Consider the following 16,251-nt stretch of genomic DNA (forward strand, 5'->3'; position numbering starts at 1 on the left):
CAAAGGCGATGAGATGACAAAAAATATTGGTAATGGGGAGCGAAATGATAAAGCGGAGAGTTATAGAATGGGAAAGTCATTTCTCCTTAATGTAATCCTACTGGTCTTCTTGGACCATTTAATTAATACCTTCATAACTCCAATGCAAGATACACATATGTCACAACATATTTAATCGGAACATATAAATATACTGCTTAAGCATGCAGACTTTCCAATGACTTTTCAGAATCGTCTATTAGATATGAGAAGGAATTAAATGTTGATTCAAATCCAATCCCGCAGTGGCCCATTATGTTTTTTGTTGCCAGTTTTTTGTACGAATATATTACGATTTTCACATAACAGATTTCAAATCATTATGTTATTTCCATATACAGCAACTGTTAATACCAAGAACAATACGGGCACATTATGAAGTGCGAAAGTCCGGCTGACAAGTTGTAACAGCTCATATCGTCGAAACTGACATTAGTATTTCATAACATGAAGGTAGACCCAAGTAGTAAGACTTAATGTTCTTTAAATTAAGTCATAATGAAATCAACACCCGTTCCATGTATAAACTTACATACCTGCTAAACTACAGAGATAATGAACCATCTATACTAGCAACAGGGATTATTGGTAAGCATGCAGTTCACTATTACACAAGAGCTCCAATACTAAAGACCTGGCAGCTAAATCACTTTTCCATGTTCAAGAAAAAAGAAGTGAAATCTGTCTGTAGGGTAAATCTAAAGTATTTTCATTTGCACGTTTCTAAAAGCATGTAATACGTGTTACTCTATTTGAGCCGCAATGAGAACAAAGCTCAGGTGAACAGCGTAAAACAGTTTCATTAATATACTAGTTCAGTTTGTATACCCCTCCCCCCACCCCCCTCTATAAGTGCATCTCCTCCTCACTTTGTCTATCTGCTCCGTTCACCTCTGGGGATCTCTTCCTCCCCTCTTCTAAGCCAGATTACTCCTCCACCATCACACTCCCCCGTCTACTTCTCCTCACCCCTTCTATGTACACCTCCTCCTAGCCCCTCCCTACAATCTGCTCTCCACTCTCTATGTCCATCTACTCCCCACTCTTTCTGTCGGTCTTTTCCACCCTCCTGTATCTGGTAATCTTCTTCTCTTTACTTTGTCAAAATGCTACTCGTCTTGTGTTCATGCGCGCATTTCTCCTGTAGCAATCACATCCTCCCCTACCTCCATCTCCTCCTCCTCCCTGTGTCTCCTCCTACTCCCTCTACCTCATACCTCCCTCCCTGTTGACCTGCTCCACTTCCCTCATCTCTCCATCTCTTCGTCCTCCCCCTCTCTCTCTCTCTTGTGATCTCCTCTCTGTCCATCACCTTTCCCTTTCTTTCCGTCTGCCCTTCTCTATGTACATCTTCTCCTATGTCTCTACGCATTTCCTCATTCCCCCTTACCTCTCCGCTTTATCACCCTTAACCCAGTTGGATGTTGCTGGTTGTTAAAACACAGCATTTCTTTCCGAATAGTAATGTGTAAACCATATTTGTTTGAAATCGATCCAGGGGTTTAGGAGGATGTGATGATGATGTCTGGATTGTGGGGCGCTCAATTATGTGGTCATCAGCGACCATACAAAGTCCCAATTTTTAAACAGTCCAATTTTTTTACAATCTAATTTATCCACTATCAGGAATGATGATAATGATGATGATGATGATGATGATGATGATGAGGACAACACAAACACACAGCCCCAGGCAGAGAAAATGCCCAACCCGGCCGGGAATCGAACCCGCGACCCCGTGATCCAGAGGCACCAATGCTAGCCACTAGACCACGAGTTGCGGATGTTTAGGAGCAGCTTCATAACCGTGACGTTGCCCCGTAGGCACTTCGTGTATATTCCACATAATATCAACATAATTTTTTCTCATTTGTACACATAGTTCGGGTTGCAGTTTCGTTTTCAAGCAGCTCATGTTTATGACGTCATACGCCTTGAATTGTGTGTCATACAATTATAATTTTGCTGGTACATTCATTGGTACATGTTGATGTAGTCAGTAGTTTAGGAGATGTGCGAAAACATACGTCCATAGACACATCTCAAAAATGAGATCGCCAGGAAGTGTAAAATGGCTAAGCAGGTATTGCTAGAGGACAAATGTAAGGATGTAGAGGCTTATCTCACTAGGGGTAAGATAGATACTGCCTACATGAAAATTAAAGAGACCTTTGGAGAAAAGAGAGCCACTTGTATGAATATCATGAGCTCAGATGGAAACCCAGTTCTAAGCAAAGAAGGGAAAGCAGAAAGGTGGAAGGAGTATATAGAGGGTCTATACAAGGTCGATGTACTTGAGGACAATATTATGGAAATGGAAGAGGATGTAGATGAAGATGAAATGGGAGATACGAAACTGCGTGAACAGTTTGACGGAGCACTGAAAGACCTGAGTCGAAACAAGGCCCCGGGAGTAGACAACATTCCATTGGAACTACTGACGGCCTTGGGAGAGCCAGTCCTGACAAAACTCTACCATCTGGTGAGCAAGATGTGTGTGACAGGCGAAATACCGTCAGACTTCAAGAAGAATATAAAAATTCCAATCCCAAAGAAAGCTGGTGTTGACAGATGTGAAAATTACCGAACTATCAGTTTAATAAGTCGCAGCTGCAAAATACTAAAACGAATTACTTACAGAAAAATGGAAAAACTGGTAGAAGCCGACCTCGGCGAAGATCAGTTTGGATTCCGCAGAAATGTTGGAATACGTGAGGCAATACTGACCCTACAACTTATCTTAGAAAATAGATTAAGGAAAGGCAAACCTACATTTCTAGCATTTGTGGACTTAGAGAAAGCTTTTGACACTGTTGACTGGAATACTCTCTTTCAAATTCTAAAGGTGGCAGGGGTAAAATACAGGGAGCGAAAGGCTATTTACAATTTGTACAGACACCAGATGGCAGTTATAAGAGTCGAGGGGCATGAAAGGGAAGCAGCGGTTGGGAAGGGAGTGAGACAGGGTTGTAGCCTGTCCCCGATGTTATTCAATCTGTATATTGATCAAACAGTAAAGGAAACAAAAGAAATATTCTTGGTAGGTATTAAAATCCATGGAGAAGAAATAAAAACGTTGAGGTTCACCGATGACAATGTAATTCTGTCAGAGACAGCAAAGGACTTGGAAGAGCAGTTGAACGGAATGGACAGTGTCTTGAAAGGAGGATATAAGATGAACATCAACAAAAGCAAAGCGAGGATAATGGAATGTATTCGAATTAAGTCGGGTGATGCTGAGGGAATTCGATTAGGAAATGAGACACTTAAAGTAGTAAAGGTGTTTTGCTATTTGGGAAGCAAAATAACTGATGATGGTCGAAGTAGAGAGGATATAAAATGTAAACTGGCAATGGCAAGGAAAGCGTTTCTGAAGAAGAGAAATTTGTTAACATCGAGTATAGATTTAAGTGTCAGGAAGTCGTTTCTGAAAGTATTTGTATGGAGTGTAGCCATGTATGGAAGTGAAACATGGACGATAAATAGTTTGGACAAGAAGCTTTTGAAATGTGGTGCTACAGAAGAATGCTGAAGATTAGATGGGTAGATCACATAACTAATGAGGAGGTATTGAATAGAATTCTGGAGAAGAGGAGTTTGTGGCACAACTTGACAAGAAGAAGGGACCGGTTGGTAGGACATGTTCTGAGGCATCAAGGGGTCACAAATTTAGCATTGGTGGGCAGCGTGGAGGGTAAAAACGTAGAGGGAGACCAAGAGATGAATACACTAAGCAGATTCAGAAGGATGTAGGTTGCAGTAACTACTGGGAGATGAAGAAGCTTGCATAGGATAGAGTAGCATGGAGAGCTGCATCAATCCAGTCTCAGGACTGAAGACAACAACAACAACAACAACAACAACGACATAGACACATGCAGACGTTAATCCATATTTGTAATGTCACCTGGACCTTAACACAGGAGTCTGCGCTATGAATACGCTACAACATGCTTTAATATATCACAATTCCCTCAGACATTTAAACTTCAGACATGTGTATTGGATTCACTCGGTTTGATCTGTCACGCAGCTGTGATTTTATCAGACATTTACGTTTACGAGAGTATGTCTTCAGTCAAAGCGAAGGTAATTCCTTATCCGAGTCGATTTTGTATGGTGTAGCGTCCTGGAAGCAGATCAGGATGGGAACTGACGCTGTCTCCAGTGGTGACGTGGCTCGTCCAACTCGTTGACCTGGTGCCTGAGAATACAAGCGGGAATATTTTCCGATCAGGAAATGAGGATGCAGATGGCAATGAAAACGACTCCATTAAAGACACTCATCATGTATCCGCAGCACATGTGGCCTGTAATTGCAAAAGTGTCATGATGATCTCTCCATTGGCGAAAGATTCCGGAATAATACCCCATTCGGATATCTGGGTGGGGACTGTCAATGGGGAGGCGACCATCACCATGTTGAATAACCGAACGAAGGATAACGTACTATTTTCGGGGTGTGGAATTTCAGAGGCTTAAACGTGATCGGGTAGGTAGAAATTCTGAAAAGGAGAATCCAAAGGCTCAATCTAGATATAGTAGGAGTCAGTGAGGTGAAACGGAAAGAGTACAAGGATTTCTGGTCAGATGACTATAGGGTAATATAAACAGCAGTAGAAAATGGTATAACGGGAGTAGGATTCGTTATGAATAGGAAGTTAGAGAAGAGAGTGTGCTACTCTGAACAGTTCAGTGATAGGGTGGCTCTTATCAGATTCGACAGAAAATCAACATCGACAACAATAGTTCAGGTATAGATGCCGATGTCGCGAACTGAAGATGAAGAGATAGAGAAAATGTCTGAAAGGATAATACACTACATAAAGGGAACTGAAAATGCAATAGTCATAGGGGACTGGAATGCAGTTATAGGGGAACGAGTAGAAGAAAATGTTACAGAAGAATATGGGCTTGGGACAACGAATGAGAGAGGAGAATGTAATAAACTTCAGCAAGTAATAGTCAATACTCTGTTCAAGATCATAAAAGGAGGAGATACACTTGAAAATACCGGGTGATGCGGGATGATTTCAGTTAGAATACATCAAGGCCAGGCTGATGTGCCGAAATCAGATACTGGATTGTAAGACGCACCCAGGAGCAGATATAAACTCAGATCACACTATAGTAGTGATGAAGAGTAGGCTGAAGTTAAAGAAATAAGTCAGGAAGAATCGATACTCAAAGAAGTGGAATACAGAAGTACTAAGTGATGACGAGATAGGCTTTAAGTTCTATAAGGCTATTTTGAGAAGCAAAGTAGGCTGCACAACTGAAGAGGAATGGACATCCCTATAAAGGGCCGTCACGAAAGTTGGAATGGAAAACATAGTTACAAAGAAGGTAACTGTGAAGAAACGATTGGTAACAAAAGAAATGCTAGTTTTCGATGAAGGAAGAAAGTACAAAAATGTTCATGGAAATTCAGGAATGAAGAAATACAAGTCTCTGAGGAATGAAATAAATAGGAAGTGCAGGGAAACTAAGACTAAATGGTTGCATGAAAAATGTGAAAAAATCGAAGAGGAAATTATTGGCGGGTGGACTAACTCAGCCTATAGGAAAGTCAAAACAACCTTTGGTGATAATAAAAGCAATGGTGGTAACATTAAGAATGCAACGTGAATTCCATTCTTACATGCAGAGGAGAGAGCGGATAAGTGAAAAGAGTACAGTGAAGGCCTCTATGAGGGGTGGGGGGAGATTTGTCTGATACGATAGAAGAAGGAAAAAGAATCCATTTAGAGGCAATAGGGGATTTAGTATTAGAATCAGAATTTAAAAGAACTTTAAGTAAGGCAAATCACCAGAGAGGCAATTCTGACGTTGGGGTTGATAATTGAAGCAAGACTAAAGAAAAATGTAGACACGTTCATAGGATCTGTCGACTTGAAAAAGGAGTTCGGCAATGTAAAATGCAAGATGAAACTTCCTGGCAGATTAAAACTGTGTGCCGGACCGAGACTCGAACTCGGGATCTTTGCCTTTCGCGGGCAAGTGCTCTTCCAACTGAGCTACCCAAGCATGACTCACGACCCATTCTCACAATTTTACTTCCGCCAGTACCTCGTCTGTGCTTGGGTATCTCAGTTGGAAGAGCACTTGCCCGCGAAAGGCAAAGGTTCCTGTTTTCCCAATGTCCATGTTTGCCTGCCGTACGATGCTGTGCTACAAACGTACAAGGTCCCTAGTTCGAGTCTCGGTCCGGCACTCAGTTTTAATCTGCCAGTAAGTTTCAAAATCAGTGCACACTCAGCTGCAGAGTGAAAATTTCATTATGGTGCAAGATGTTCGAAATCCCGATGGAAGTAGGGGTAAGGGGTTACCTTTTTGGGCATGTTCTGACTGCAGAGGGGTTGAAGCCTGATCCAAAGAAGGTCGAAGTAGTAAAGCAGCACCCACAACCAAAGACTACCACACAGTTGAAGACTTTCTACGGTTAAGCGGGTATCGTCGTCGCTTTGGAAGTAATTATAGTAAAATTGCAAAACTCTTACATGATTTGGAGAAGATTGGGTTAGCATACAATTGGGGAAGGAAACAGGAGGAAGTAATTTAACAATTGAAGGAAAAACTGTTAAGTGAAGAGTTGATTGTTGCAACTAACGCTAGTCAGAGCTCTGTCGGAGCCCTACTTAGTCAAGGAAAACTGAATAGCGATCTACCTGTTGCATATGCATTCAGAACATTAAATAAGGCGAAACAATCATAGAGCAATATAGAAACGGAGGTGTCAGAATTATACTGGGCAGTTAAATACTTCCGACCATATTTATTCGGGCGAAAATTCACAGTATATATGGACCACAACCCATTAACATGGGTAAGTTGTGTTTCGGATGTCAGCGCGATTGTTAAAAGTTAGATTAAAACAGGAAGATAACATTATTAAATTCTCTAAAAAAGTGCAAGTGAAATGAAATTGCATATATTCTATCTAGAATTGGAAATCTAAGCACGCTTACTGATGAGAAGGAAAGCAATAAAAGCAACTCGGGGAAGGCAAACGAAACAACTGCGACAGCTGCAGCGGTGAGAGTTTAGAGCCATCACTGAGGTTGTAAGCGGCGACACTAAAGGGTCATGTGGAAAACGCGAGATAAGTGGACTCAGCAATCCAGGCCATGTGGCAAAATTCATATTTATCTACTCGTAGCTTTAAATTGTAATGCCTTAATCTTTCAAAGACCACCCAAAGTCGATTATTATGCTCTTCTAGTGAGGAGCCAAATGTTATTAAGGCATGTAATTAAATGAATACATTGTCTCCTTGCAATCCCATTAGAAAGGAATTCATCAAATTCTTGAATGTATTTGAAGCCGTTTCCAGACATGATGGCATCCTCTCGTACTCATAATGCCCATATGGCGTACTAAACGCTGTTTTCTCCTGATCTCTGTCACCTAACAGCACTTGATAAAACGCCTTGGCTAAATGAAGTGTTGAGAAATACTTGGCTTTTCCTAGCCCCTACAAAATCTATCATAGGAAGATTATTAACAGATATCTCATTGAGGCGACTATAGTATGCTGCAATTCGCCATTTTTGTTTCCCGCTAGCTTCCCTTTTCTTTGGAGTCATTATAAGCGAAAAATTCCATCCACTGCTAATTTGAATTATGGTACCGTCTTGAAACATTTTATTAATTTCCTCTAGCAAGACCTCTTCTTGGATCTGTGCAATTCTATATCGTCTCGGATATTTTACCCGACCTTCTGCTTGTGGTATTAACTTTATTGCATGCCTTAACGCATCTGCGTGTATCAGCTGCTCTCCTGGCAAATGAAATACACTCATGCTCATAAATTAAGGATAATTGCAGAATGTGGTGCCACACAACGTGGCACTACACAAAACTGACGCTAATAGCATAGGCACATAGGCAACACACACAACACAGATCTGTAAGTTGAGAAAACCGTACCAAAACACACGTGCTACAAAACGCCACTGTTTCCTCCGCATGTACCCCGACATCAATATGGGATATGATCACCAAGCACGCGTACACAGGCCGCACAACAGGTTGGCGTACTCAGAATCAGGTGGTCCAGCAGCTGCTGGGGTATAGCCTCCCATTCTTGCTCCAGTGCCTGTCGGAGCTCCTGAAGTGTCGTAGGAGTTTGAAGACGTGCAGCGATACGTCGACCGAGAGCATCCCAGACGTGCTCGATGGGGTTTAGGTCTGGAGAACAGACAGGCCACTCCATTCGTCTGATATATTCAGCTTTAAGGTACTCCTCCACGATGGCAACTCGGTGAGGCCGTGCGTTTTCATCCATCAGGAGGAAGGTAGGACCCACTGCACCCCTGAAAAGGCGAACATACTGGTGCAAAATGACGTCCCGATACATCTGACCTGTTACAGCTCCTCTGTCAATGACATGCAGCGCTCTACGTTCACCAATCATAATCCCACCCCACACCATTAAACCACGACCTCCATACAGGTCCCTTTCAAGGACATTAAGGGGTTGGTATATGGTTCCTAGTTCACGCCACATGAAAACCCGGCGAGAAACGCTGTTCGGAATATACCTGGACTCGTCCGTGAACACAACCTAGGACCACTGTTCCAGTGACCGTGTATTGTATTCTTGACACCAAGCTTTACGGCCTCTCCTGTGACCAGGAATCAGTGGAATGCACCTTGCAGGTCTCCGGGAGAATAAACCATGTCTGTTCAGTCGTCTGTGGACTGTTTGTCTTGAGACAGCTGTTGCAGTGGCTGCGGTAAGGTCCCGAGCAAGGCTACCTACAGTACTCCGCGGCCGTCTGCGGGCACTGATGGTGAGATATCGGTCTTCTTGTGGTGTTGTACACTGTGAACGTCCATTACTGTACTGCCTCGATACGTTTCCTGTCTGCTGGAAGCGTTTCCATAATCTTGAGTTCACACTATGTGGCACACGGAGGGCCCGTGCTACGACTTGCTGTGTTTTACCAGTCTCCAGTCGCCCTAGTATTCTACCCCTCATAACGTCATCAATATGTGTTCTTTGAGCCAGTTTCAACACACAGTCATCATTAGCACGTTTGAAAACGTCTGCACACTTACTCGCTGCACAATACTCTGACATGCACCAACACACCTCTTTGTACGTGGACTGCTGCCAGCGCCACCGTACGAGGACTGCAGGTCAAATGCACCGCATCGTCATACCCCGAGGTGATTTAAACCCGCAAACCGCCCACCAGAGCGTTGTTTCAGCATTTATCTGCATTATCCTTAATTTATGAGCATGGTTTGGTTCAAATGGCTCTGAGCCATATGCGACTTAACTTCTGAGGTCATCAGTCACCTAGAACTTAGAACTAATTAAACCAAACTAACCTAAGGGCATCACACACATCCATGCCCAAGGCAGGATTCGAACCTGCGACCGTAGCGGTCGTTCGGCTCCAGACTATAGCGCCAAGAAACGCACGGCCACTCCGGCCGGCTTATGAGCATGAGTCTATATGATTATACCCATCCATTATATAAGTGCTCAACTCTGAGATTCTCTTTTAATTTACTTGCCCTGAATCTCTGGCCTTACTCTAAATTCCTCTTCAGGTGGCACTTCCTCAGCCACCGGTACTGGATACTTGATTGACAGATAGTCTTCTGTTGTGTTAAGCACACTAGTTACGCATGTGCCACATTTTACGATACCATTGCTTCTGGTACATACACTCCTGGTCTGATTTCTTGCTTAGGAATTATCACTTCTGATACATGCCTTGAATATACATTCACTTTAAAAATTCGCTCTTCTCTTGGGCCCATAATCATTCTTTACCCTTTTATCATCTCTGATCTTGTAGATTTTCTCCCACGCTGACATTTTCCTATTTTCGCAGCTCCAACCGCCGCTGAATCATGATATTGTTTCACAGTTTCTGCTGTCACCAGACCTGCTCCATCCACTTCCCATAACACTTTTCGCTGTCTTGTGGCTCCAACCACAATCGGACCAAAACAGTGCTCTCTAGTGGCTCCAACCCCTTCTTCGTTAAGTTTTCGCTTTCCTGCGGCAACTACCGCCGTCGAACCGGTCCTACCACGCTCGACATAACTTTTCCTCTCTCTGCAGTTCCGACCGACATCGGACCGGTACTTAACGTGTTCGATGCACGTTTCCCACGTCCTGCGGCTCCTACTACAAACGAATAAACATATGGCTTTCTCGTGACTCCTGTAGAAACGGCACCTACCTTACTAGACATACTGCAACTTTTCTCGTTCTATGGCTACGACACAAACAAACAAACACTTGGCTGTCTCGCAGCCCCTACCACGCCTGCACTGGAGTAACTGTTTCTCGTGACTTCTGCCAGCTCATCGTTTACGTGTTTCCTTTGAAATTCTCTCTTTAGCAACTGTCGTTCCCTTGCAATTCGCACTGGATTTTTTTTCCACGAATCCTTACGCTTTTCGTACCATAATTTATCACATCTTTCTGTTTCATTAGGAAATCCCTTCCTAATAGAACCTCAACTGCCACTATAACATGGACTGTGTGCCTTACTAACAGAGCTCTTGCGACTTGTAGTCCTACGTCTATAGTACTTTCCGATTCAGTCACAATATTAGCGATCCTTCTGATTCTAATACCAGTCTCTGGATTACATATTCCAACATTCCTCAAACCTTCCTTTTTAACTAAACTGACTGTGTACCCTTATTTATTAAAAACCTCGTCGCATTTCGTGTTCCTTTTGTACACGACAATTCTACAAAATTCTTATTTGTGCAGTCGACAATAAATATCATGTCTAATACGGCGCCATGCGACTGTCTCATTACGCCTCTGTTTAGTTTCCGGCATCTTATTCTTTCTTTTTGCTAACCACGCCCATTCATTGCACTGTCTGGCACAATGGCCTCTCTGGTTACTCTTAAAGCGTATTACGTTACTGGAGTCTGCACATACAGTCCCATTGTGCTTAGAGGCATTTGAAACATTTAGACCACAATCTTTCACTATGTGACCTCGCTTACCACAGTTAAATGAAGTCATGTTTCTAGGTGAGTCTGTCAGCGATATTCTAACAACAGTGCTCCCTACTGGCTTCTCTTTTGTGATGCGATAGCATTTTCCTCTGTAGAGGCAATATCGACGGCCTCAGGGTATTACTGTCTCTCCTCTAGCCCTTACTACTGTTTTAATTCTGTCATAATAAAGTCCTTGTATGAATACTGGTCTGCCCAATTTCAGAACCCGAGAAATACTATCAGCTAACTCAGCTTCAGCCTTACACCTCTAATTGCTTCTCTAAAATGATGTTGCAGGGCGTCAATGCGCGAACTCCAATGTGCATTCCTTTTGCCACTTTCTTTGCATACATTTTGCAAGCGTAGAAACCCAAAGTCTGTTAACAACCATAGTTTTCCAGCAAACTAGCACATACAGCTTGCAAAGTGGTCCCTGACTAATAACTTACTCCTGACAGCTCCAATTCTTCGTGCCGTAATGAACTTCAGAAATACACCATACTGATCAGGGGCCACCGGGTGAAATGAACTGTAGCAGTTATCTAGCAGTTCGTTTAACTATGCTTTAGTACCATCAAAAAATTGTCGCAATAACTTCAGAGCATCTCTCGAACTAGTGTACCGCCTAACTGGTGATGACTGCGCGACATTACTACCACTTCTGCCTTCTCGTGTGACTGCATGTTGTACCAAAAATTTATCTTGCTTAATTTGAATTTCTTCTGGAGTCAGCGCAGCCTTCTGCGTCGCCTCTGCCGTCGCGTCGCCTCCCAGCCACGCCGTTAACGCTGCCGGCCCAGGCTGCCACGTGCCTCGGATGACGTTATCTCGTTTCTTGCCGCTGGTGGACCCCTCTGGCCTGTCCGCTGAGTGACGTCGCCGGCTCCTTCTCTGGAACGGCGTCCTCCCGCCCCTGCTGCCAACTCGCCCGGACCTCCCTTGCTCGTCCAAAGATCCCTCGCCGCTACCTCTCTAGATTGGCGTGCTGTCGCGCCTCGACAACCCGCCTCTCACGTTGTGAAACCCGCGCCATAACAGCCCTCCCGGCCTATGGGAATCATCTTCTTCTTTCTCCTCTCTTCTTTCTCCTCTCTTCTTTCTCCTCTCTTCTTTCTTCGGCCCAAGACGCCCCAATAATGGAATATCTTGCAGCAAGCGTCCGGAGTGACAACATTCAAACCAGTTGTGGGTAAATGAGATGGTTGATCACGCCCAGAAATATCTAAGAATATTTTATGTACCCACGAAAGCTTACTACTCGCTCGATTTGGTACTAAGTACACCTCGTCAGTGTGGGATCCTTTCCAGTGAGATTAATAGAGGAAATACACTGTCCAAAGAAGAGACTTTTCATCACGATTTCGTGTCGTAAATGCAAGAGCACGTGAGAGATGCTCATCAAACCTCAGTGGCAGACTCTGTAAGAGAAGCAGTGTCCATCACGGTGCAACTAAACTCTCTGCTTCAGTTACTCCCTCCCTGAACGAGTCCAACCTAATTTTGACGGTTCAAAATGTGGCAGGCAACGTGTGCAGTGTAAGACTTGCATGGCTCCCTGAAGTTTATAATGGCGACCGTGCACCGTTACTTTTAAGCACAGATGATATTTTTTAAATATCTTAGTATCAGAAACAAATTATCAGAACTGCTACAAAATATATAATAAATAAATAAATAAATAAATAAATAACTGAAGTCAGGTTGAAATTTTTAAGTAAGATCCATACTATAGGTTTAATGATGTCCCCAAAACGAAGTTTTTTTTTCTTAATTCAAACCCAATATTTATACAAAATAAGTTCAGAAATAAATGTGAATGGTGAACTCATACAAAATTAATTATATAGCTAAATAATAGCTAATGTAGCAGCTTAAAATGATCGTTATGTAGTGCAAAAATTGCAGTTACAGACAGAGAGCTATGCAAGATCATTGCATTATCTGCATATTATTTAATCTATCAATCTAAAATGTAGTTATGTAATACAAAAGTAGCATTTGCGGTTGGCAGTGTATGAAAGATGAGCGGATAATCCACTCATTAATTCACGTAATTGGTAGCATATCGTAGCATGCGATAAAGAGAAATCTCACTAACATTCACTGTGGAATCTAAAGTTCATTAATAATCAATACTACTGTAACGAACACCTAACACGTTCGCCACAAAATCTGAAGTAATACAAGTACAGTAAAATATTACATTTCACAGATGCTTGGAAGTGGTTAAATAACAATAAAATTCACATGTGCCCAAAAGAAAACATCACTAAAATTAAATTGAAAACTTTAACTCCTGCCCAAATTCAGTTTCCGCAGCTCACTCTTACGAAATTTTAGAAAATCCATAAATGTGTAGGAGTATTGAAGACCACATTATGAAAATTTTATGGTCGTGATCCTGAAGCCCACGAATGCTGTCTTAGACCGTGCGGTTCTCTGGCCATCCAAACCTCATCAGCCTTACCGGTCTGCCGCACACCAACGAAAAGAGCATATGGTCGCACCTGCAAGGCTCTTTATGCACTTCCACACATGACCACTAGCCTATTCAATGCATGTGTTTATAAAATAACCATTATTTAAGTGTTTTAAATATTCGTCTCATATATGTACACACTACAAACGTAAAGTAAATACTCTCGGCGAACTTGCGACCTCATAATAAAACATTTGTATATTAATTTTGCAACTATGAATAACTTTACGAATATCTCGCAATATCCGACATTGCAACACGTCCTTAGTCAAATAACGAGCTACAAATAAAATATAAACATTAGATTATCATTAACTAGACGTTGCAAATAGCGTCTTTTCATGTGGAGAAATACATAGTTATGGTTCTACTGGTATACAACTAATTAAAGTGTTTATAATTATTGATCATTTTGTTTAATAGGAAAACAAACATGTCCTGATAATTGCTACCGTGGTCAGCTTTCTGTGACGGATCATATAAGTGTAAATTGTATGACAGGCTAAACTGTTACAATTTTTGTGAACGGTATATATATATATATATATATATATATATATATATATATATATATATATATATATATATATATATATATATATATATATATAGTTTATTATAATATTTATAATATTCATATATTAATTACAGTTCATGTTTAATTAGTAATGAGCTCGTCTTACCGCCACAATTGACATGCTGTATTTAGCTCTCTCGTAGCAGGTATGTAATGTACTTTAAGTATATTTCGTAAGTTCTAAAATTTTATTATCAGTTGTGACATAGTCACGAAAAAGTTTCCTGCGATCCAGGAAAATATTTGCTTTATTATAATTCCGGTTTTTACCACAATATTTATTTGTAATGAGATTATTAACTTCGGTCAGTAATGGCTATCTTCAGACGTGAGTAAAAACGTGCTTATAACATATGTCAACCTATCACAGTCAAAATCATTACCCATTTCAGCTCTTGACAGCACCATCACACGTATTACCGTGATGTGCGTTTTTCAACACGTTTTTACTCACTTATAAAGATGGTTATTACCGACCGAAATTAATAACGTGATTACAGATAAACATTGTGATCCAAGACTGGAATTACAATAAAGGAAATATTTCATTATTATATAGCAAGTCACTGGAGCTTCTACTTGCCAGCTCTATTCCCGTGATCAACATTTCCCCATTGACCCATCGTTTCCTGCCTGAGCAAACGTCAGCTCCACCCACATGACCACTCACTGACCTGCTTTACCTTCTCGCCGCTCGGCCAGCTAGCAGCAGCCAGCCGCCCCGGCAAAATTCTTAGCGATACCAGAAGTGTTTTCTGCAAGCAGGGCGCTCGTAATGTTACAATGGAGAGATTTATTCGTTACAGCCCATAAGTTTTCACTCTAAAGAAACATTTTAATAGTTCCTCCCCAAAACATGTCACGAAATGACAACGATGAAAAAATCGGAGAAATGCAATTTCATATGGAGCTTTAACAATCGCCATTCTTCCTCTAAGTCTTCCGTTAATGGAACAGAAAATAGAAAAAATGATTTGCGTCACCTCACAGTCACTTACGTTCATATATATTATCAAAGTAGATCAGACATTTGCATGTATGTTCGATACCTCCGCCTAAACCACAGGACCAATTTCAACCAGACTACTTACAGATATCAATCACTATCTGGAATGCATATCTGTTGGGATAAGAAACACCTATCAAAGGGGTGTGGGTGGGGGAGAAAAATAAGTGTAGCTCACAGGCGCGAATACCCATAATTCCTCCATCGAGTATTGGAGAATAAAAGCATGTAGTCATTTGTAGAAAATTTTACACTCAATTTAAAACTTTTGTGAAACTTAAGTTTTCGATGTTCATTCAATTAAACTGCCACATCTGGCATGACATTTTAATACTTCTTTGGTACTAACTCTATTTGCAACATATTCTGTAGACAGCGTCCAATACACGATGATACAATTTTGTAGCGTTGTACGACACATATTTGAAGAGATATGAGATAAACGCTGAGATGCGTGAAAAACTGCCTCATTATGCATGAGATTTATATTTATTGTTTCTGTGTTACTAACTCCATTTGAAACACTGGTGGTACGACGTAGGTTACACGTGCTACGCTGAGATGAAAATGTTTGTATAGGAGAGGAATTCATGGCGGGCTGCATCAGCCAGTGAGAAGACAGTGATTACTCAAAAATGTATGCTGTTATATGCACTTACAAAATTAAATCATTGTACGATTCATAGTTTAAGAACACATGACGTGGTAAGCACCAAGCTGTGTGATAAACTGCTGTATCATGCATGACGTTTAGATTTATTACTTCTTTCCTATTAACTCTATTCGCAGCAAATTTCTCGAACAATATCCACATACGCCACTCAATTTCCCTACAAAACCACACCATTGTATGACACATAGTTGAAGAGCTGCGTGAAAACGAAACTGAAGGATGGTATTCGCTAGCAATATAGGTGACTTAGGTAAACAAACATTTGTGACATATTTTAAATAAATCTGAACTATACGAGTATGTGACGTGTGTGTACGCCACGATTGCAGACTTTGACACAAGCCTCTTAAACGATTTGAACCCAATGTGGTACACATACACTATGTTATCAAAAGTATGCGGACGCCTGTCTGAAAATGACTTAAAGTTCGTGGTGCCCTCTATCGGTTATCCTGGAATTCAATGCGGTGTTGTTCCACCCTTAACCTTGA

General features: G+C 41.6%; 1 protein-coding gene across 1 annotated transcript in view; it reads left to right on the plus strand.

Annotated features, from left to right (window-relative positions):
• Positions 1-16,251, plus strand: part of LOC126153746 (suppressor of lurcher protein 1-like) — a 348,799-nt gene that overhangs the window by 218,881 nt on the left and 113,667 nt on the right. The gene's annotated exons all lie outside the window — the stretch shown is intronic.

This window comes from Schistocerca cancellata, chromosome 2 (genome assembly GCF_023864275.1).
Source record: "Schistocerca cancellata isolate TAMUIC-IGC-003103 chromosome 2, iqSchCanc2.1, whole genome shotgun sequence".
Taxonomy (NCBI): domain Eukaryota; kingdom Metazoa; phylum Arthropoda; class Insecta; order Orthoptera; family Acrididae; genus Schistocerca; species Schistocerca cancellata.